At 39.7% G+C, this 24468-nt stretch overlaps 1 protein-coding gene across 13 annotated transcripts in view; it reads left to right on the top strand.

Annotated features, from left to right (window-relative positions):
* ZBTB20 (zinc finger and BTB domain containing 20) overlaps nt 1–24468 on the top strand; it is an 892970-nt gene that overhangs the window by 499199 nt on the left and 369303 nt on the right. For 8 of the 13 annotated variants that reach the window (XM_036352755.1, XM_036352741.1, XM_036352744.1 and 5 more), the window contains one exon: nt 20880–20945. The exons of the other annotated variants lie outside the window; for them this stretch is intronic. The gene's annotated coding sequence lies outside the window, so the exon portion shown is untranslated. The remainder of the gene's footprint in view (nt 1–20879; nt 20946–24468) is intronic. 13 annotated transcript variants of the gene reach the window in all.

Here is a 24468-nt window from a genome sequence, read left to right as displayed (position 1 = left end):
TATTATGTGTTTTTAGAAACTAATAAACAATTATCACAAAGATAAATTATTATCTATGTTTTTATAGACTAACTAGAGGCCCGAGTACAAAAATTTGTGCACTCGGTGGGGTCCTCAGCCTGCCCTGTGCCCTCTCACATTCTGGGACCCATTGGGGGATGACCACCTGCTGGTTTAGGCCTGCTCCCTGGGGAATTGGGTCTAAACTGGCAGTCAGACATCACTCTGGCAGCCCGGGAGCCTGTGGGGGATGTCCACTTGCCAGCGGGTAACAGGCCTAAACTGCAGTCGGACATCCTTAGTGCTGCTGGGGAGGCAGGAAAGGCTCCCACCACCGCCGCTGTGCTGGCAGCCGTCAGCCTGGCTTGTGGCTGAGCAGAGCTCCCCCTGTGGGAGCGCACTGACTACCAGGGGGCAGCTCCTGAATTGAGCGTCTGCCCCCTGGAGGTCAGTGTGTGTCATAGTGACCAGTCATTCCCAGTCATTCTGTTGTTAGGGTCAGTTTGCATATTATCCTTTTATTATGTAGGATAGAGGCCTGGTGCACGGGTGGGGGCTGGCTGGTTTGCCCTGAAGGGTGTCCCGGATCAGGGTGGGGTCCTGCTGGGGTGCCTGGCCAGCCTGGGTGAGGGGCTGATGACTGTTTGCAGGCTGGTCACACCCCCTTGAGGGTGGGGGTCCCCACTGGGGTGCCTGACCTGCCTGGGTGAGGGGCTGATGGCTGTTTGCAGGCTGGTCAAGCCTCCGCCCCAGTGTGGACCCTCACCCTATGGAAGTTTGGCCAGCCTGGGTTTGGGGCTGATGGCTGTTTTCAGGCTGGCCACACCCCCTTTAGGGTGGGGGGTTCCCACTGGAGTGCCTGGCCAGTTTGGGTGAGGGGCTGAGGGCCCGTTTGCAGGCTGGCTAAACCCCCCGGTGACGGAAGCTCCCAGCCTCTCCTTTTATTCATTTTCTTTTTTTTTTATTCTGGGATTTATTTACCTTCTATAATTGAAACTTTGTTGCCTTCAGTGGAGCTTAGAGCCGGCTCCTGCTCGCTCCAGCTCCATTGCCATGGCTGGCTGAAAGCAGGTATCTGGGGTTTATTTATCTTCTATAATTGAAACTTTGTTGCTTTGAGTGGAGCTCAGAGCTGGCCGAGAAGCTTGGCTTCCTCCATCACTGGAGCAACCAAGCCTCCTGCTTGCTTTAGCTCCCTGGCTACCAGCCGCCATCTTGGTTGGGTTAATTTGCATATAGTTGCTCTGATTGGCTGGTGGGCGTGGCTTAAGGCATAGTGAAGGCATAGTCAATTTTCATGTTTGTCTTTTATTAGTGTAGACTAGAGGCCCGATGCACAAAAATTTGTGCACTCGGGGGGGTCGGGGGTCCCTCAGCCCGGCCTGTGCCCTCTCGCAGTCTGGGACCCCTCGGGAGATAACGACCTGCTGGCTTAGGCCTGCTCCTGGGTGGCAGAGGGCAGGCCCAATCCCTAGGTGCAGCCCCTGGTCGGGCTTAGAGCAGGGCTGATTGGGGAGTTGGGGCGCCGCCACCTGTCATGCACAGAGCAGGGTGGATAGGGAGGTTGCGATGCCACCCTCAGTCATGCTCAAGGTAAGGCCGATTGGGGGGTTGGGGCACCGTCCCCTGTCACACTCAAGGCAGGGTCGATGGGGAGGTTGCGGCGCCACCCCCTGTCACGCACAGAGCAGAGCTGATCAGGGGGTTGGGGAGCTCCCCCCTGTCACGCACAAAGCAGGGCCTATCAGGGGGTTGAGGAGCTCCCCCGTGTCACAGAGTAGGGCCGATAGGGGAGTTGGGGCATCGCCCCCTGTCACACACAAAGCAGGGCGGATCAGGGGATTGGGGTGCCTCACCCTGTCACACTCAGGGCAGGGCCGATGAGGAGGTTATGGCTCTACCCCATCACACACAGAGCAGGGCCCATGGGGGTCGGTTGGGGAGTCACGCTCTATCACCCACAGAGCAGGGCCGATCAGGGGATTGGGGCGCCACCACTCTCACACTCAGGGCAGGGCCGATGGGGAGGTTATGGCTCTACCCCGTCACACACAAAACAGGGCCCATGGGGGGGGGGGATTTGGGGCGCTGCACCCTGTCACACACAGAGCAGGGCCGATCAGGGGGTTGGGGCACCGCACCCTGTTACACACAGAGCCGCAGGGCGATCAGGGGGTTGGGGAGCTCCCCGCTATCAGGCACAGAGCAGGGCTGATCAGGGGGTTGGGATGCCTTCCCCTGTCACTAACAGAGCAGGGAGGATAGGGAGGTTGTGGCCCCGCCCTCTGTCACAGAGCCGCAGGGCGATCAGAGGGTTTGGACGCTGCCCCCTGTCAAGCTGATCCCGGTGTGGGGAGGCCTCGTGGCTCCGCTGATCCCGGTGCTGGGAGGCATATTACCCTTTTACTATATAGGATAGAGGCCTGGTGCATGTGTGGGGGCCGGCTGGTTTGCCCTGAAGGGTGTCCTGGATCAGGGTGGGGGTCCCTACTAGGGTGCCTGGCCAGCCTGGGTGAGGGGATGATGGCTGTTTGCAGCTGGTCACACACCCTTCAGGGTGGGGGTCCCCACTGGGGTGTCTGGCCAGTCTGGGTGAGGGGCTGAGGTCTGTTTTCAGGCTGGCGGGTGACTGAAGCTCCCAACCACTCCTTTTTTTTCTTTTTTTTTTTTTTATTCTGGGCCAGCTTTAGCTCTGAGGCTTGGCTCCAGCTCTTAGGCCTCCGCTGCTGAAAGCAGGTATCTGGTTTGTTTGGGTTCTATAATGGAAACATTGTTTCAACTCCATCTCTGAGATCCCAGCTGGCTGAAAGCAGGTTTCTGGGGTTCGTTTAGCTTCGATATTTGTAACAATGTTTCAGATTGCAAGCTCAGAGGCCGGCAGCTGCAGGCGGGGAACGTTGGAGTCCTCCGTCACTGAACAAGCAAGCCTCATGTTCGCATCAAGCTGCCTGCCTGCCGGCCGCCATCTTGGCTGGCAGTTAATTTGCTTATCACCCTGATTAGCCAATGGGAAGGGTAGCAGAGGTACGGCTAATTACCATGTTTCTCTTTGATTAGATAGGATAACCAGTCATCACAAAGAGAACTTAAGAAAACAATCCGATTTTCAAGTGCATCGAAAAGAATAAAATACCTAGGGATAAATTTAACCAAGGAGATGAAAGACCTGTTCTCTGAAAACAATAAAATATTGTTAAAAGAAACTGAAGATAACACAAATAAGTGGAAGGTTATTCCATGATAGTGGGCTGGAAGGATTAATATTGTTCAGATATCCATAATACCAAAGCAATCTACAGATTCAATGCAATCTCTATGAAAATATCAAAGAACTAGAACAAATAATTTCCAAATTTATATAGAACTACAAATACCCTGAATAGCCAGAGTTATCTTGAGAAAGAACAAAGTTGAAGGTAATGCATTCCCTAATTTCAGACTGTATACAAAACTATACTAATCAAAACAATATGGTATTAGCACAAAAACAGAGACATAAAGAAATGGAACAGAATAGATAGCATAGAAATAAACTAACATTTAGATGGTTTATTAAACTACTAGAAGCCCAATACACAAAATTTGTGCACGGGTAGGGTCCTTAGGCCTGGCCGCGATCAGGGCCGATTAGGGCCTTTCTTTCCCCGGCTGCCGGCCAGGGCCTTCCTTCATTCTGCGCCGCCCCCGGTAGTCAGCGCATGTCATAGCGAGTGGTGAAACTCCCCGTTGGTCGAACTCCCGAGGGGACAATTTACATATTTGCCTTTTATTATATAGGGTGACAAACAAGGTAAGAATATACCATGTGGAAAAGACAGTCCCTTCAGTAAATGGTGTTGGAAAAACTGGACACATACATCCAAAGAATAAAACTGGACTACTTTGTTACACTATATACAAATATAAACTCAAAATAATTAAAAACTTAATGTAAGCCTGAAACCACAGAACTCTTAGAAGAAACATAGGCAGTAAACTCTTTGACATCTGTCTTAGCAATATATGTTTTTATTTGTCTCCCTGGGCAAGGGCAACAAAACTAAAAATAAACAAATAGGACTAAATCAAATTAGAAAGGTTTTTCACAGTGAAGGAAATCATCAACAAACAAAAAGACAAGGTACTTAGAACAGATTTTGCAAAGGACACATCCAATAAGGGGTTAACATCCAAAATATATAAAGAACTGATACTTCTCAATATCACAGAAACCCAAACTTATGAAAAAATGGGCAGAGGACTTGAAGAGACATTTTTCCAAAGAAGACAGACATATGATGGACAATAGACATGAAAAAATGCACACATCACTAAACATCAGGGAAATTCAATTCAAAACCATAATTAGTATCACCTGTCAAAATAGTTATTATCAAAAAGTCAACAAATAATAAGAGACAAGGATGTGGAGAAAAAGTAAAACCTTGTCAACAGTTGGTAGGACTATAAATTGGTATAGCTGCTATGGAAAACAGTATGGAGGTTCCTCAAAAACTTTAAAAAAGAACTACCATACCACCCAACAATTCTACTTCTGGATATTTATCCCAAGAACATGAAATCAATAATTCAAAAAGATATGTGCACCCATATGTTCATTGCAGCATTACAATAGCCAAGATATGGAAGCAACTTAGTGTCAATTGACAGATGAATGGATAAAGATTATATATATATATATATATATATATATATATATATATATATGGTAATAATAGTCATAAAAAGAAATAAATATTGTGATTTGCAGCAACATGAATGAACCTATAGGATATTATGCTAAATGAAATGAGTCAGAGAAAGACAAATATCATATGATTTCCCTTATATGTGGAATATAAACAAACAAACAAAAAAAAAACAAAAACGGATGCATACATACAGAAAACTAATTGACATAAAAGAGGAGGTTGAGGGGAAGGGTGAAAAAGGTAATGTGGAATAAGAAATACAAATTTCCAGTTATAAAATAAGTTATGGGGATATAATGTACAGTACAGGGAATATAGTCAATAATATCATAATAACTTTGATGACATGGTTACTAGACTTATTGTGGTGGTCACATAATAAGGTATATAAATGTTGAATATGTTGTGCACTTGAAGCTAATATACTAGTGTATGTCAATTCTATTAAATTTTTTTAAAAATTTTAATTGGAGAAGAGTCTTAGAAACCAATCAAAGTGTTTTGGTGCTTAGTACTTTACAAAAGTGTTGGATTGCAGAGATGGATTTTTTTATTTGCTCAAATTCTGCCCAGGGTCTGGATGTCAGAGTCATCCCGAGCATGCTCTCTGGATTTCCCATGTTTCACTAGGCTTCCAGGAGCACAGAAAAATCCACGAATAATTGCTTTGCACCCCTAACTTGCTCTGTTGATTAAAAGTTTGGAAATATTTCCCACACATCACAAGGAATGAATACTCACAATTCATAGTTTCTATTGCCCCAGCTATCTTATTTTTAAATATAAACTATGAGACCTTTGGAATCAGATTAAGCTTCTTAAGTGGTACATACCAATTGCATATACCATTTTAAACATTTTTTTCAGCCTTTTGAAAAAGAGTAGGGGAAGAGACAGAGAAAAATCACTTAGCAGCTGATTCACTTATTTTAAGCAGTTTTCCCCATCTTAAAATATAAAAAATTCAGGTCCTGGAACATTGGGTGATTTGAATGTTCTGTAAGAATTTGGAAAAAAAAGATTTTTTTAAAAATCATATGTTCTACATTTAGGGACCCAGATTTTTAATTATGTCTTTGAAATAGGTTGAAATAAGAGAGTTTCAACCCAAACAGTTTCTCTTCTTCTTCTCTACTTATTTAACATTATTTTGTTGTAGTTGCTGTTATTATTATTGTTGTCAAAACAGATGGTATGAAAAGTGTTTTTGTTCATCTCACTGCTGACGATGGAGCTCACCCTGATAATCCAAGACTTGGGACTGGGTGTTTCAATAAAGGGGACACAGTTTGAGGTATTTTCCATTCATACCAGAATCAAAAGTTTTTAATTAACACCATCAGAAATTAATGGGCTAAATTCAGGACATGGTTCCTACATACCCCACTACTGGGAACAAGACATGAAGAGGGCCCCATTGTGCATGTTTGTTTTGTAATGTATTTTTATTTACTCCCTGAAGAGGAGGCCCAGCTGCACATTGCATGCAGAGCCACAGGAGTGAAACCTGCCCAGGGCTGATTCACTCCAGCAGTTTCATTTTGCTCACTGATTATTGTCCTGAGTCCTTTGTGATTGTAATTGGTTAGAAAGTTTAAAATTAGCAAGTCCTTGTCAGCCCTTGGAAGCTTTGAAATTTGGAGGCTTGATACAGCTATCAAGTCCACTGAAGCCTAATGTTTTGTTGGGCTAAGAGCCTCAGAGCCCCGAGCACTCTCCTTCTTCAGGCTTTGCCCCAATCAGCACCCACCACCTCTGCAGTTCCAGGCTTTGCAAGAGGGCTTTGTGTGAGGCCCTTTCTTTTCCATCACTGAAGCCTATTTGGGGATGAACAGATTGTGGACTAACTAATGGGGGTGGGGGTAATGAGAGCAAATGGGGTAAAGAGTGAAGTAGAGGCTCAAGGGCATAGGAAGGAAGGAAAGGGAAGAGAAAGCATAAAAGAAAAAGGAAGCAGGATATAAGATGGAAAGAGCTTTGTGATGTTGGTGTCTGTGTAACTGCACGTGATGTCTCAGGATGGGACTCACTGACAGTTTAAGTGGTCCCTGGGTCTTGTTTTTTTCTTTTTCAGAATTTTTGATACTTGCCCACTTACTGTCAAAGGGAACCCATATATATTTATAAAAGGTACCATAGTCTACCTAACACCACTACCACGGCATTTTCTAGCAGTTAGGGATACAGTTACTTCCTTTATACATTAAAATAGAAGAATGAAGAATTTATCAATTCTTCTGCTGTAACCATAAAAATAGCTATTGTTTAATCTTATGCTCTGGCCCCAGACCAGAAGTCCCCAGAAACTCCTACACTGTGTAGTGAATTTCAATATAAATTCACCTTCAACCATTGAACCCACAAGAACTTCTTGGGCAGGGTTAGGTAAGGTAGATATTGATGAAATGTTTATAGTCTGAATAACTTCCTAGAAATCTTCTCATTTATATTGAAAGCCTTCAAGCTTAATACAGTTAGGTGCAATCCTTAATATCCCCCCCCCCCAATTCCTCCTCCTCTGTAATACAAAACAAACAAACAAAATACAAACCAATTACAACAAAACAGGTATTATTGACATGAATTCAGAATGTGAGGAAATTTTTCAATAGGCCCAGTCGTGACAAAGCAATGCAAAAATGTATCACCGTTTTTAGAAAAGCTCCCTAAAGTAGTTGAAGATTTCTTCCCTGAAACAGAAAGGTCAATACATATCAACTTCTAGAGGATAATTGATGAATAAGTATCAGGGTTTTCATGAGAATTGCTAAGTGTTCTATCTTGACATCATAGCCAGAAAATCAGGTGAGCATATTAGCAAATCATCATTTTTCTGTTTCTTAGATGGACGGTGTCAGGATTTGCTGGTCCAAAGTTTGACCTCTTGCAGGAATCAGAGACCACCCTTTAGGGTCTGTGAGATTCTGTTGCACGGTATATTATGTCCAAGCCCCCAAAAGTCTTTATAGATTATTATAGAAATTATGTTTGGCACTTTGCCATAGTCCCTAAGCTCGCCTCTGATTTCACACCCAAAGCAGTTCTGTGTTAGCCCAGACACCTACCTCAAGAGTATTTTTCTGCATTCTATCCCAGGACCTTTTTCAATGCTGTGAGAGCTTAATAAATCTACATAGGCTTAAGAAACGGGGATTGGCAGCTTAATGTCCTGCCAGTAACTCAACCAAAGGAGGAATAGAGCTGGAGAAAACAGTGTTCCAGCCTCTATGTATTTCAAATGGATACCTTGGGAGGCATTATGCACAGATCTCAGAGATCCTGGTAGATTTGTGTTTCAGTTGCCTAACTGGTAGCCTCTTTGACGCATACTTATTGCCTTGTCATCTTCTCTGACTCACTTGCTCCTCTCTGTCACTCCTGCCTCTGAGGTCACCTTCCATATTGCTACCTGTACCCAAGCTCTTGTCTCAGAGTCTTTTCTTTGAAGGAAACCCAAAATTAAGACAAGTACTCAGATTTGTTATTGTTGTTTTAAACAGTCAGTTTAAAGAATCTTCTTCTCTACTGTCTACCCGACACAATGAATCGTTACTTATGCTGCATAGGTTGGTCCAAAAGCTGGATAGAAGCCCAATTACTTATATCAATAGATTGTAACATTTGGATGGAGAGACATTGTTTTGTTTATCTGTGGGCTTCTGTATCTACCACTTCCCCAGCACATAGTGCGTGCTCAATTAATGTTTCTTAGTATAAATGCTTAACTTATACCAATGACTTTTAATGGCAGAAATAAGATATACTGTTGTGCTTCAATTATGAGATGTGTGATAACAAATTTGTTACAAATAATAAATTAATGATATATATGTATGTATGATTAACATTTTTTAAAAAATTAAATTAAAACAAACGCAAGATTGTTTCTATAATGAAGTTACACACTTATTTTTTCTAATATGCTTTATTAAGTTGGAGAAAATGGGGACTGGACTGCCATCATTTGAAGTATTTGTTCAAATTCAACAGGTTTTTTTGTGTGTTTTTAAAAAACATGTTTATAAATTTCAGAAAGGGGAGAGAGAGGGAGAGAGAGATAGAAACATCAATGATGAGAAAGAATTATTGATTGGCTTACCTTCTGCATGCACCCTACTGAGGATCAAGCTCTCAATCTGGGCTTGTACTCTGACCTGGAATTGAACTGTGACCTCCTAGTTCCTAGATCGATGCAGAAAGTAAACTTATATGAAAGATATTTTAATTTGACAGTACTGCAAGTTCACAAGTTTATCAGCATGTATGTTCATATAGAATGCACTGGGATGCTAATTGGGGGGCTCTAGTCCTAGTCATTAACAGGCATGTGCATATATGTGATTGGGAACATTTGTTCACCATTAGCTTTAGGGCTGGCATTTTATTTGTTTTTAGGGCCTATTTCCTTTGTCTTTCTGTCTCTTACCTGAATTGTTAAATTATCAGATAAATTTAATAAAACTTTTCATCAAAAGTGTCTGCATTTTTATTTGCTTTGTTCCAGACTGTCTTTCTTGCTTGTGTTGGTTTCTTGCAACAACCAGCTAGTTACATCACTGGAGGCTCTGGTTCCCTTCACTTTTCCTTTTGACATAGCCTCGGTTCAGCTCACTTATATCTATATGGCTACCACTATCTGTCCTCCATGCCTTAGCCTCGCAGAGTGTTGTAGTATTAGTACTACTAGTACCACCTGGGAACTAGTTGGAATTATAGAATCTGAGGCCCCTCCTCTGACCTACTGAAAGGGAATATGCATTTTAATAAGGTCTCAGATTATTTTTCCAGTCAGAAAAATGTCAGAAGCATGTACCTATCTGAACAAAAAGCATCGTAGCAGCTTCTCCATTTATGAACTTCCAACTGACAACCTTTTAAAAAATATATGTAAAGTATTTATATATCTACTCAAGGCCCGGTTCACGAATTCATCCATGGGAGGGATCCGGCTGGCCCACTCTGATCAGACAATCAAGCTGGGCAGGCGGGGGGAAGGGGACAAGGGAGGTTAGCCGGCCAGCCTGCCACCCAATTGGGGGCAGGGCTGGGAGGGGGGGAGGGCCGCGAGCAGTTGGGCTGGCCAGCCCCACCCCCTTGTTGAACTCCTGGTGGAACTCCCCATTGCGGGGACAATTGCATATTAGCCTTTTATTATATAGGATATGAAATATGGATATATATATATATATGTATATATATGTATATATATACATCAGCAAAAGTGTAGAATATATATATATATATATATGCAAAAGTGTAGACAATGTGCCCCACAGAAAGCATTAATAGCTGTCGGAACATTAGTTATTGCTATGATAATGCTGCATAACAAGCAACCCCAAGTTTAAGTGGCTTATAACTATATTTCTTACTTATTGATCTGTGTAGCAACTAGGTACCTCTGTTTCAGAATGTGTTTGGGTTCATATCTTCTCTATATGCTTCTCATTCTGAGACCCAGGATGAAGGAATGAGAAGCCTGGGACAAAGTTTTCTTATTGCAAATTCTACGGGCACGAGGCCATGCCAGATCACACAATCAAAATTAAATCTGCTCATGGTATGTCTGCTAACATTCTAATTGGTCAAAGCATGCTGCTTACCAAACGCAAAACCAAGGGACAGAGATACATATCCCAACCCCATATTAATACACACTGTACGAGAGTTATGATAAAGGCAGATGGTAAAGTGTATGGATACACAGCTATGTTATAGAGACAGTGTGAAGAATTAGTGAAAATCAATCCTCCACATATAGCTTTAGTTTGGACTCAGAAACAAAATGACTTACGCAGTTGCATAAGCAATTTAAGAAGCCTGATATGGTGTAAGGGACTTTCTGTGTGTGTGTGCTAATAGCACATTTGCAATCACAGTATCTCTAACCACCCTCCAGAGGTCTTCTTTATAGATTACTTTTGAATTCCTCAATAATGATAACCACTGAATAGAGACTAGGATGTCAGAGAAAACACACTTGGTTAGAAATGAGGAGCCTTGGGTTCTATTCAAGCTCTATCTCTAAATAAGTGTGGCATCTCACACAGTTCTAATGCTGCTGCTTAGTATTATCTCCAAAATAGGAATGTTCCTGTCCGAGCTGTTTTATTTTATTTTTTATTATGAAAGCATACATGGGCACTGGAGTATATGTAGAATAAACTATAAGAGGACAATTAAAATCACCCACAATCATCCAGATATAATCTTTCAGACTTGGAGGATATACATTTCTAGTCATTTTTTTCTCTGCCTTTTTTTTTTGTTGTTGTTAAAATACTGTGCACACTATTTTGTATCATACTTTATCTCTTCAGTTTATGTTATGAATAACATTATATACTGTTAAATACTCTTTAACACCATTTTATTATTAGCTTCCTATGGTCTACATTCACTATCCCGTTTTGTGAAATTAAATGTTATGAAGTCTTTAAAAAGCAGAATATACTTTAAAAATAAAGATAGTATTATTATAATTATAGAATTTTAGAGATTGAATAAAAAAAGAGAAAATAACTAAAATTTCATAAAGGCCTGCTCTGTGCCTGGAACTTTATTTAAGCCATTTCATTTAATAATCTTTCAGCCCAATAAGCTGTATAGCATGATAGTTCAGTTCTGTGGGCTGTAGGCAGTGAAGTCTGACTACATAGCCACTTTATGACTTTCTGAAAGTTTATTATCTTCTCTTTGGTTCTGTTTCCATAATTTAAAATGGTAACAATAAGTCCTGGCTGGTGTGTCTTGGTTGGTTAGAATGTTGTCCTATGTACATGCCCAGGTTGTGAGTTTGATTCCAAATTGGGGTACATACATAAGGTAGGCGATTGATATCTCTCTCTATCTCTCTCCCTCCCTCCTTTCATCTCTCTCTTAAAAAGCAATCCATATTTCTCTCTCACATTTCCCTCTTTCTCTCCCTCTCTCCCTCTCCCTTTTTTTCTTTCTAATTGTCAATAAACACCTTCCCTTGGGTGAGGATTAAAAAAATCATGATATATGGCAACAATAAAAATAAATTGCAGTAAGGATTAAATGAGTGAATACATCCATCATTTTTAGAACAGTAGTAGGTACTCAATAAATATTGGCTATTATTTTCTTCCATTCAATAACTCTACTAAAGTTCCACTCTGCCATGAATCCTTTCATTAAAATATAAATTTATTTTTATTTCAACTTATTTGGTTTGAAAGTAGGTTCTAAGAAGAAGTAACATAATATAAATGGGAAAGTTCTAAGCTTTTTAATTCCAGCTCCCCAAGCCTCCATTTAGTAATGTGGCCTCTGGGAATTTAGTTAAGATTCTCACAGTCAGTTATGTTTTTATTTAAAATGGATAAATACTAGCCATCTTAGTGTTAGTGTTTTTATGAGAATGCAAATGAGATAATATATCTTTAGAGTCTGCTATCTTGCCTAGTCAATAAATGGCTTTTTAAATTTTAGACTTTTCTCCCTTGTATTGCTATGTCATTTATTTGTTTTAACAGCTAGTATCCCTGAGAAGAAAATCCACATACTTTTTCTGGTAGTACAGGCACTCACACATCAGTTCAAGACAATAAATAAATATCTATAGGCTGTGCGGAGGCAGTGATGCTACATGGTGAGCTGGTGATACAGTTTATCACCATTTTTTCTGACTCTATCGTGGCATATATTCTTTAGATATGCCCGTTATTTGTTTGATTCAATAACCATCTTGTTCACCTAACAGTTATTGAGCATTGGTTATAGCCCTTGGACATCTATACTTGACCAAGTATATCAGTACAGTTCTTATCTTTTTTGTTTGTAAAACTTCTGTGAAAGACTTAAGGTCAATACTAGCTAGATTCTAGAAGGAGTGAGACATAGAACAAATATTTTTTTTTAAATATATTTTATTGATTTTTTACAGAGAGGAAGGGAGAGAGACAGAGAGTCAGAAACATCGATGAGAGAGAAACATCGATCAGCTGCCTCCTGCACATCTCCCACTGGGGACGTGCCCGCAACCCAGGTACATGCCCTTGACCGGAATCGAACCCGGGACCTTTCAGTCCGCAGGCCGACGCTCTATCCACTGAGCCAAACCGGTTTTGGCAAGAACAAATATTTTTAATGTAAAGTAGAATGAAAAAGTAGCTGTTAGAGAAAGATAAGCAAGGTGCTGTAGGAAACCAAAGAAGCAGGTTGATTCTAAGGTGAATGAGAAGAAAATCTTTGGAAAGGAAGTCATCTTTCAAGTAGATGTTGGAGAATGAATGAGAATTTCACCTGCTAGAAGAAAGGAATAAGGCAGTCTGGGCTGATGAAACATCAGAGAACTAAGGCAGGAAGCCATGATAGAATCTGGTGTGTTTCAGAAATGGCGAGGAGACTAGTATGACAAGGCATTATGGCATTGTGGAATTTAGTGGTGATCAGGTTGTACACTTTTCAAGAGCAGATGTCTCAGAATGAAGTTCTACTGGTTAGTTAATAGGAATCATTAACGGTAACTTTTTTAGAAATAATGAATAGTGACATGCAATCTATGTTTTTCAGAAGGCAGATATTACATTACTTAACTCTTAGTGGACTCCATTGGTAATGAACTTTGGGTCAGTTAGAGAATCATGTGGTTCCAGCAAAAATAAAAATCATATCTTTGTAGGATAGACATTTTAGTCAGTGAAAATTGTACTAAATCAAAAATGGATGCAACACCAAAGTTTCCTTTCTAAAACAAAATTTGGTCATATTATTGCTCAACTTAAAGATGTTTCCTCATTACTTATAAAATCTTCCACATAGAATAAACAATTACAGTAATTCAAAATGAAATAAAACCTAAGCTTTTTTGTAAGTCATTACAAAATCATTTATAATCAACCAACCTTTTGGTTTTCTCATCTTTGAGATTATGATCCCTGTACTGCCGGTTTGATGTAAGTGGTTCATATGAAGCACCTATACATGATAGGCCCTCAGCTCATGGCAACTCTGATTATAATCACTGTATTCACTCATCTCTGTTTGTTTTTACCATCCCCCTCTATACTTCTATTACTGTTTTTCAGATAAAGTTGATTGCTTTTTGTATTTTTTATTATGGATGATAATGATTAGGACAGAGTAGGTACACACCAAATGTATCTTTAATGAATTAATAAATTATACTAACTTCCTAAGGTCATTCTTATGCTTATGTACTCTAGATAAATATAAAACTTTCTTCTTTGGCATTATATTTTAAATAATTCTCCATAATTGAGCTATTTAATGACAGAATTTCAGGAGGGTCTTCTGTTATTAAAAATCCCTCCTTTTGAAATTATGAACTCCTTATAACTTAAAGTCATATATGAGAAATAATGATGCTGTAAAGTATACCTCAAGACTACTGACTTTAGAATTATTCAATTCAAAACCTTAAATAGATATTGTCTAAAATAATAGATAAGATGCCACCCATGCCTTCAGTGGGGAGGTGAAGGAAATAATGACAAGACCTGCTCCCTGATCAGAGAGTTGGTTACAGCAATCATATGGTCTCCGATTGCCCTTAAATTTATTCTCTCCTTAAGATAGCAGGCTTGTTTTGAGTGAGTTTTTTTGTGTGTGTGCATTATCCAACTCTTATTTTAAAAAAAGAATAAGAACACAGTTTTCAGAGTGATGCTGATAATAGTTAATGATGCCAAGGCACCAATGAAGAGTATATTTTTTAAGTTGAATATGTGCTTATTTTTTTGGTTTGTTGATTTTAAAGCCAATCTAAACATGTGAAGGGAAAAAATCAAATTTTGCCAATTTGAAAAGAACAAAAACAGCTAAAACCTCCTTTCAAAATTTCTAAGCCATTATGAGACTATTAGACAAAAGATTATACATGAAAGAATTTTTTTAAATCAGGTTGCTTTGCCTTTCTTTAGTCACTTCAAAAGTCTTTGTCAGATATGAAAAAGAAATATAATCAAAATGAAGAGTAAATATAATTAAAATGGTTCTTTGCCTTGACATATAAGCTTCTTATGGGCAAAAATCTGTATAAATTTAATACTATGAAACTTAGGTTTAAAAGAAGGAATAAGAGGAGTGGGCAGGGAGAGAAAAGGAGAGAGAAGAGAGGAAGAAGTTTGATTTTTTTACAAGTAGACATAGAAATGATTGTAAGTGAAATGACATTAAATCTTTAATTGCTTTTGACAAGAATATTTTATATCCATAATATTGTCTTGCTAGTAACTGGCGTACACCTAACACACAATATCCTTTTTGCAAGCTAATGGGATAGGCCACATTAGTTTGCTATATGCACAAGATTTCTAATAACAGAAATAATTAAGAATTTAATTGATTCATCATCAAGACCTAATCCTTACTGCACACCTACCTCAAATTCATTCTTTCACAGGTAGGATAGAGTTGTGGTTGGACGTTCACATTCTTGAACACTTAGTTGTGTGACTTTCATGAGCCTCTCTTTTCTCCTGTGTAACGTGAAGACTTTGAAAGTCCTTAATTCAGAGGCTTGTGAGGAGTAATATACTTGGCACATAGGAAGAGTTCCTGGCACATAGGAAGTGCTCACTGAATTTTAGGTGTTGGTATAAATGTTATGTTACTTAGATATTATAAATAAATATATTACCTGATAGAATTGTTATGGAGATGTAATAAGTTAATACATGTTATTATAGGGAGGGACATCTAGAACTTCTAAAAGTTCAGCAGCATATATTAAATATCCTGAAAGCCCTGCCAAAAACCATGAGGATTCATGTTGTTCATTTCCCTGAAAAGAAATACAGTCTAAAGAGGGGAGGGATCATTAAGAGATAAAAATCAGTAGAAATGAAGCTAACATTTATTAAGCATTGACCCTCCACTGAGCTCTGATGTGGATTATCCCATTTAACCCTCACAACAACTACATGAAATTGGTGTTATTGCTTCTGTTTTACACAGGAGGAAACTGAGGCATAGATATCAGTAAGTGAAGCACTACTGATTTCCAGGGTTAAACCCTTTTATCTGACTTCAAATCTGGAGCTTCTACCTACCATGTTATTCAAAACAGGCTCTGTGCAAACAAGTATGTAACTGTTCAGAAGGGGATTGAGCACTGAGAGTGGGTCTGTTGGGGAAGAGCTTCAGGGGAGGTAAGAAGGATTCAGTCTTACGGGACCTAATTTCATCAGTTGGTAGAGTCTGGCTCCCTCTGTTTGAATCCTGACTCCTCTACTTACTGGCTATGTGATCTTGGGCAAATTCTTCAACTCTCTGTCCCAATGTTTTCTTATCTATAAAATGGGAGTAATACTAGGATTACCTGGTAGGGTTGTTGTGAGGACTTAATAAGTCAATATGTGTGATTCCAGTGGTGCTAGGACATCTATGACCTCAGTAAATGTTACCTGATGTTAATATTGTTGTTGTTGCTGGTGGTGTTGTATTTAGTGATGCCAATACTTTGAAATTTTTCTTTCCTCATGCGTTAGCATTTGAAATGCCAGGAGAAGCTAGTATTTCAAAGGAGTAAGTATTAGAAGACTTAAAGTATGCTTTTTTATGTTCAGCCCAAGACTATGCTTCAGCCTAACAGGATAGGAGGGGAAAGCACACGATGTCAGAGGATTCCTTTGTATATTTAGGTGAAAGAAACTCAGTAAGATAGTAAGTATGTTTGCTATCTTCACGTGTTTTTCTTTGTTCGGTGGCTGATATTCTCAACCTTCTTATGAAAATAATATCAAGTAAGAAATTAGTGTCATTTTTACTTTTTGTGGACATAAGCAGGTTGTTTTTTAAATATGCACAGAGAGCCTTTAAAACAGAATATTGGGAATGCCAAGCCACAGCTCACCCTGTCACGCACAGTCCATTTCATTAAAGAAACAGTAATGTGCTTAGCGGCTAATGTTTAGAAATGCAAAAAAAAAAAAAAAAAAAAAAAAAGTACAGTAACCTTATTCGTGAGATGAATACGATAATGTTCATTGACAGGGGAACTACAAGGAGCAGTTATCCTGAGCTGTGTCTTTCAGACAATACTGTCAGTTTTTCCACTTTGATGAGTACAGCTGGGCTTGCAATGCAAGGGCAAGAAATGCCACCGTCACTGGAAGACCAGGCCCTTGGCTGCCATCTTTGCTGTACCAAAGGAACAGTGTCTGTCATGGAAAGATGGGTTTCAAAAACATTTGTGATAAATGATTACTGGCAGCACTTGACTGGTCTTGCTCTCTGCTGGCAACCCCAGCAGAGGCATTTTATCAGACATTCTTTTTCTCCTGCCCTTTTCAGAGGCTCTTTGAAGTCAGAAAGCTATACCAGAACACCCATATTTTTGACCTGTGTGTGTTTATGCATGTATGTGTTTAAACATACATCACACTTGGAATATTTCAAAATGTTGGATATTATCCCTCAAATGACATTTTATAAATCAAATGGCATTTCTAATATTTACTACTTCATGGAAAGAAAATCAGTTATAACTCTGGCTTTCTTATTTTTGCCTACCTGTTTCCTTTCCTTCCTCCTTCTTTTTCTCTTTCTTTCTCTTCCTACCTTATACACAGAGTAAAGCTTAATTTCAGCATTTACAAGATAATTAGAGTTATAGTTATTAACTTTATTTTGTGGTACTCATTCACCTTAGTCTACACCTGTTTTTACTCACTTACTATTGGATTTTTTTTAAAGATGTAAATCTTTGAGCTAGAAGTTAATAATTAAAAATAGAACAAGGTACCACATGTTCATTCCTCTCCTTGCTTGCTTTCTTTCCCTTTTCAAAATGCTCAACTACAAACTTTATTGCATGGAAGTACAGTACCTCTTTACATACACATCGAAACTACTTTGTGTGTGAGCTATAAAACAAGTAGAATTAAAATGTGTCTAAGGCCCCAAAGCTGTTCTTCACAAAAGAACCTTTCTTGCCAGACTTAGTGTTTTGAACGGTGCATAACTAAGTAGAATAACTAAACAATTGCTTTTGAGCATCTGAAGCTTGCCCATTAAGATTTCTATAGCCTTTTCTTTTGCTTTTTGTCGTTTAAGAAGTGATTCATGTTCAGTATATGGAAGTTCAGGGCTCAGGCCCTTGAACTTTTAGTGGAAGGGTCTCCATGAATCTAATAAATAAAACAAATAAATGTAAGAACTGGGGGCGGTTGAACTCATGTGAGTTTATGCACACAAAAAATGTCCTTTCTGGAGAAAAATAAAGGTATCTCTTGTATGCTTTTGTTTCCTAAATTCATACAGAAATACACCCTAGTTTTCTTTGAAAGATACATAAAAGTCAAATTAATTGCAAACAACTGATTCAAATTTCAGAGAATAACCTCAATACTTTTCAGACAGAAAAATCATTACATACTAATAAGGATGAATTATGAATATATATCACCTAAGCAAAAGCATAGACAAGTGCCTTAATGATGCTTAATTTTAGATGTTGCGCTGGTGAGATATTTTCTATACAAAAAAAAAAAAAAAAGACCAAAGTATATGAAACCTCAGGATGTTTGCCTGAGTTAGAATTATAATGTCCCTGTCATTTTTGCATTTCGTGGCTTTTATGAAACTTTACTACTGACCCTCTGTCATTTAAAATCAGTGGAGAACATGGATTTATCTCCACTTCACCCTTTGTTTCCCCTGTTTGTGATAACATTTGAGATATGATGATGTAAAGTGTTTCTACTTATGATGGCCTTAGCCTGTCCCTTGGCAGCCTAAATCTTCTGCCTAATTCACTTAAATAGTCAAGATTATTACTATTATAATTATTATTTTATATTTAGAGAGCACTTTTCTCCAAGGGGCTCAAGGCATTTTACACAGTAAATTACCAAATAGGAATTAATCCTTATATCGCCCTGTGGGGTAGGTACAGTCCCGTAAATGAAATCCCATAGAAGTCCCGCCTGTGTCACAGCTCTGAGCTGTACTTTCCCAACCCACAGTGAACTTGCCTAACTGGATATAAAGCGGAATGCTGTTGTCATGGCAAGGAATGGCTTGAAGCAAGATCTTTGGGAAAATGGTCCGGTGCCTTTTCTTTGGTGCTCTGAGCTATCCCGGAAAAGATCACTAATCAGAGCAGCTAAGAATCTATGTCTTGATTTGCAGTTTACAGATAAGTTTCACCTACATAGTGTAATTTAATTCTGACTCAAGACAAGTTAGAATGTTATCTTACAGAAATTATTTGGGAAGTGGGTTTCAAAGGAAGATTCCAAGGCTTTCTTGCTCAGAGAGTCTAACTTAATGGGTCAGAAAAGGGCCCTGGAATTTGTATTTTCACCCCTGGCAACTGTGAGGCAGGTGATGCTGACCATCCTTTGAGAAACTTGAGCTTGAAGAAGAATTCTTGGTCTCTATCATGCCTATCAGAAAATGATGGCGCAGGAAAAGAATATGTCGCAGGATTTGGCAGAGCTGGTGCTAAAACCCAAATTTTCAAATTCCAACACCTGTATTCTTTTTATCATGCAATAGTGCTTCCCAGAAAGGGGAAACAGAGGTACACATTAAACAGGATTAGAATGTAAAGGATAGGAGAGAAGAGTTCCATGGACATGAGAAACACTTTGCTCTATCATGGACTGGCATCTCCCTCTCCTTTGATTTGTGATGCCTGGACAGAGAAGACCATCTGTATCGATAGGGCAGGGCTAGACTTAATGAAGCCAGTTTCTTAATCTTAGAGTGACCTTGCTCCCCCAAGCCTATAAGTCAGTCAGCTAGCTGTAATGTACAGGGTGCCTCATAGATTTGCAGTGTTTAATTTTTCACTCTGCCCACAAAAAGAGTCCTCTCCTTAATCGGTGCTACACCAAAATAAAAAGTGGGTTTTGCCGGGAAACCTAGAAAAGCTCTTTTAATGAGCTTCCTGTTTACATGAGTGGGCCCTTTATGGAATGGGATGGGTTTTACATTTTTTATTTGCAGCTTCTTACTCCATTTCTAAGAGAGAGAGAGAGGAAAAAAAATATAACAGGAAATGGTTATGAACAATTTAACTATTATTTTTCAATTTAGTATTCCATTTGGGGTAATTTTATTCATTTTTTCTTGAATTAATTTTTATTCAGTTTTCTTCAAAAAAAAAACTAGGACATGGCATTATAGGAAAAACTGCAGACAAATACAGTGCATCCAAAGCTTTTATTTCGTTCTGAAGTTCTTACTCTAAAGGTCAAAATTCCACACTGGGGTTTAGAGGTGCTTGTAGGATATATTTGGGGTTTTCAGAAACCAGAAAAACAGGCCCGTGATGTTACGCATAGCAAAAATTCCCACGCTCTGCAAAAACTCACCATACTTTCAGCAGGTACTACTATAAATTGTATTAAGAGAATTTCCATGCCCTTCTACTTCTCAAATGCATGTATCCCTTAGCTATGAATAAAAAATATGTTAGTGAAAAATTTTGTGTCTCTCTCATGTACCTTTTTATTTTTTAGAAATTACCTTCTATCTCTGAATTTTTTGTCTTAAAAAAAACAACCACAACACAACACAGTGATGACTCTCCCAGTAATTGAAGAGACAGATTTTATTTCAGAGGATCCAGTAACCCTGCTGCTGTGGGACAAGATAGCATTTGTCTTTGGCAGGGTGAAGGGCAGCAGCAACAGGAAGAATAGATCTGGTGTCAGGTATAGGATATCCTCCTAGAAATGCCTTTTGTATCCTTCTCAGCATTGGCCTCACAGGACTGTCAGGTTTGATACCTTAAAGATTACTTTATACCTAGGGTGGATCAAGATTTTGCCAGAAGCTTAAACTATTTGGGAGATCCTCCTTAAGAAAAGGAATACAAAATTATGATTGCAAATTAACTACAGGACCTTGGAAGGAGCCATACAAGTGAGGGGCTCTGACGTATAAGCTCGATTAAATTTACAGTAAATCCACTAATGCATGTCCCCATTTAGGGCTTTACAGAGGCACCCTTAATAAATTTTATTGTTTCATATAAGAACAAGATTATCTAATCCAGGGGTCCTCAAACTACAGCCTGCGGGCCACATGCGGCCCGCCGAAAACATTTATCCGGCCCGCTGGGTGTTTTTGCCGCCGCTGCCTGTTGCTTAGCAGCAGACTCGCCCCGGGCCCGCAATGCATGTGTGGAATGTGCGCCGCACTATCCGACTCCTCTCCTTCTCTCTGTCTCTCAACTCCTCCTCTCAGTCTCGGGTGTGATCGGACAAGTCACGAGCTTGACTGTGCAGAGCCTGCTGCTGCCTGAGGACCGAGGTAAGAACAAATTAGGATTTTTTTTTTTGAAGTTAGGAGGTCTATTTTTTTTTTTTTTGCAGTTAGTAGGGACTTTTTTTTTGAAGTTAGGAGAGCCTTTTATTTTGAAGTTTTGTTTTTTTACTTCAAAATAAGATATGTGCAGTGTGCATAGGAATGTGTTCATAGTTTTTTTTTTTTTTAAACTATAGTCCGGCCCTCCAACGGTCTGCGGGACAGTGAACTGGCCCCCTGTTTAAAAAGTTTGAGGACCCCTGATCTAATCTAATAAAAGAGAAACATGCAAATTGACCATAACTTTGCTATGCCCCAAGCCACGCCCACTAGCCAGTCAGAGCGACTATATGCAAATTAACCCAACCAAAATGGTGGCCGGCAGGCACGGAGCTAGTGCAAGCAGGAGGCTTGGTTGCCCCGGTGGTGGAGGAAGCCAAGCTTCCCGCCTGCCCTGGCCTGCTGTGGCCTCCACTAAAGGCAAAGTTTCAATTATAGAGATAAATAAATCCCAGATACCTGCTTCCAGCCAGCCTCCACTGGGAGCTTGGGTGGCTGGGGGCCGTGGCCAGCCTGCAAACAGCCCTCAGCCCCTCACCCAGGCTGGCCAGGCACTCCAGCAGTGACCCCCACCCTGATCTGGGACACCCTTCGGGCAAACCAGCCAGCCCCCACCCATACACCAGGCATATAATAAAAGGGTAATATGCAAATTGACCCTAACAGCAGAATGACTGGGAATGACTGGTCACTATGACACACACTGACCACCAGGGGGCAGACGCTCAATGCAGGAGCTAGCACAGCAGTGATGACGACGGGAGCCTCTTCCACCTCCTCAGCAGCACTAAGGATGTCCGACTTCAGCTTAGGCCTGGTTCCCGCTGGCAAGTGGACATCCCCCGAGGGCTCCTGGGCTGCCAGAGGGATTTCTGACTGCCAGCTTAGCCCCGATCCCCCGGGGAGCGGGCCTAAGCCAGCAGGTGGACATCTCCTGAGGGGTCCCAGACTGCGAGAGGGCACAGGCTGGGCTGAGGGGACCCCCCCCCCCAGTGCACTAATTTTTGTGCACCGGGCCTCTAGTGTGAGGATAATACTCTATTTTAAATGTTTAGTCTTTAGGTGAAAAGTAATAGGACATTATAAAAATAATATAATAGTCTGACTAACTGCTTCTCTGTAGTGTTCCTCTCCGTTTATTCAGGCTAGCCCTAATTTGACGCAGGTCAACAAATGCCTTTTGAACAAACATCCCTGCATGTAGTCTGTTATTTCAAGCAATACTTGAGATAATAAACTATAGGGCAGCCAAAAAACTTCAACAGTTTCTTGAAGTTCTTTATAATGGGATTATAGCTGTATTATGAAACTAATGTCAGAAACTAGAGGAGGTTGCATTTGATCCATTGTCTCTCTTTTTCAAGTTGAAAAAGATGTAAGAGACATGGTTTCCCTACAGCATTTTGCTTCTGCCACCCAATTTTACACTTAATTGTGCTGTTTCTTCTTGTTCTTCAACTAAGTGGATTCATCTTTTTCTCTAGAACAAGATTATAAGCATCTTGAAAGCAGACATGATTTTTTTTCTGATCTTTTATAGTGCCAGAATGTTGCTGTTTCCTTCCTATTTATTTCCTTATTTAAATCCCTCCCTTTGCCTGTTTTAGGAGGAAATTTTAGTGGTGGTCTCTTGGCAGGAGGTACTTAACAATTTTGAATTTAACTGCTATGAAAACATTAAAAACATCTCTACCCTCCCCTCTACTGTCCTTCTGACCTTAGGACTTCCCCTTAAGGGAGAAAGAGCAAATGTTTGGAACTAAATCTAGAAATTAAAATGGAAAAGATTAAAGGAAAAGATACTGACAGCTCAGAAATGAGTGCGTTTCCATTCTCTGTATGGCTAAGCCAATCATTTCACCTCTTGTTTCCTTCTCATCAGTAAAAAGTGCCTGCCTAGGAAGCAACTTCTCATGGTTCTAAGGGGAAAGCATTACAAACCAATTTTTTTCTGATGCCATCAAAACAATTTTAACTCCTGTTACCACTCACCAAAATGAAAATTCAAAAGGAAGAGGTGAGGGAAATGTGCAATATCACACACAATGCTCAGATGCTCACCTGAATGTCAGTTTCTGGTGTCCTTTTCCATCAAAAAAATATGTGTTGCTTTTGACAGGGACACCCTTGAGAAATTAAATGTCAGTGATTGAATTTTAGTCATTAAAATAATTGTCATGTATTTTATTTTTTTCATTTTCAAATTTCATTTATATTGGTTCTTTTTTTCCCATGTAATCAACATTCTTTAACAGTGGCGTAGTACTGAGTTAAATATTTGCAGAATAGTTGTGGCTTCTTTAAAAAATAAATTTCACACGTTAGCGCTTATGTTGTGCTCACTTAGCTGAAAATGACTCTTGTGCGGAAATGGCTCTTACACACCCATAGCTTTAGCCTGCTTTGTCTGTAGAGAAAAGCAGTGTCAGAAGTGTGCTGCTCCAATCTGCACAAACGAATGCTTGCGATACATATGGAAAATACTATGTGTAGGAAAAATCTGTCCAGAGAAAATGACTCCTAACTTTCATAAATCATTTAGGCTTTTTTTTTTTTCCAGTGTGTTCACTACTTTTTACAAACCATTTCAAAATGTCTCTGTGTCAGGATAATGTTGCATAGTCTATAACTTCATCTTTTTAAACCCCCTGGAATGAAAGAAAAAAAAAGGATATTAGTTTGTAGTGATGTAAAATTACATGACTGAGTGATGTAAAATTATCTGTTTATAATATCTGGCATAATTAGCTGCAGAATAGCTACTTGCTTAATCAGTTCTTTCCTTAGAAATATATCCAGATTTATCAGATTACATATGTATTTGAGGTGACGCTCCTTCTGCTGTATTCTTCAACTGCTAGACTGTCCCATAGACTAAGTAGCTTAAATGTGGATGTAGCTGATGGTTTAAGGCCTGCATCTCTGAGAGATACCAAGTCATTGAAAGGTTTCTCAATAACAGCATAGTACTCAATAACAGCATTGTACTCAATAACAGCATTGTTGACATTTGGGACCAGATATAGCAGGTAGATGCATTGTAAGACAATTAGCAGTGTTCTTGGCCTCTACCCACTAGATGCCAATAGCATCCTTTAGTTATGATCATCAAAATTGCTTCCAACATTATCAATTGTCTCTTAGGGGTAGGAGGCAAAATTTTCTCCACATTAAGAACCACTGGATTAGTAGTATACATTACATGAACGAGAGGCACTGTTATTGTTCATTTGTTTGTTTTGGTCATCGTTTTTAATGGAGTACAGGAAAACTGATCCAAAGAAAGTCAGTAGTTCTTAGCTATGAATTTTTTTCATAGAACTGTGATGGGTTCTATTTTAGATGTCAAATTACATAGGCAGGACTCAGAGTTTCCTTAAATGGCTTATGTGTTAGAGAAAAGGTAGTAAGAGCCTACATAGATGTTTATTTTCTCCTTTTCATTTAGTTATTGGTCTCCGTATTACAG

Source organism: Myotis myotis, unplaced genomic scaffold (assembly GCF_014108235.1).
Source record: "Myotis myotis isolate mMyoMyo1 unplaced genomic scaffold, mMyoMyo1.p scaffold_m19_p_2, whole genome shotgun sequence".
Classification (NCBI taxonomy): Eukaryota; Metazoa; Chordata; class Mammalia; order Chiroptera; family Vespertilionidae; genus Myotis; species Myotis myotis.
Note: the sequence above shows the minus strand (reverse complement) of the source record. Positions and strands in the feature narration are given on the sequence as shown.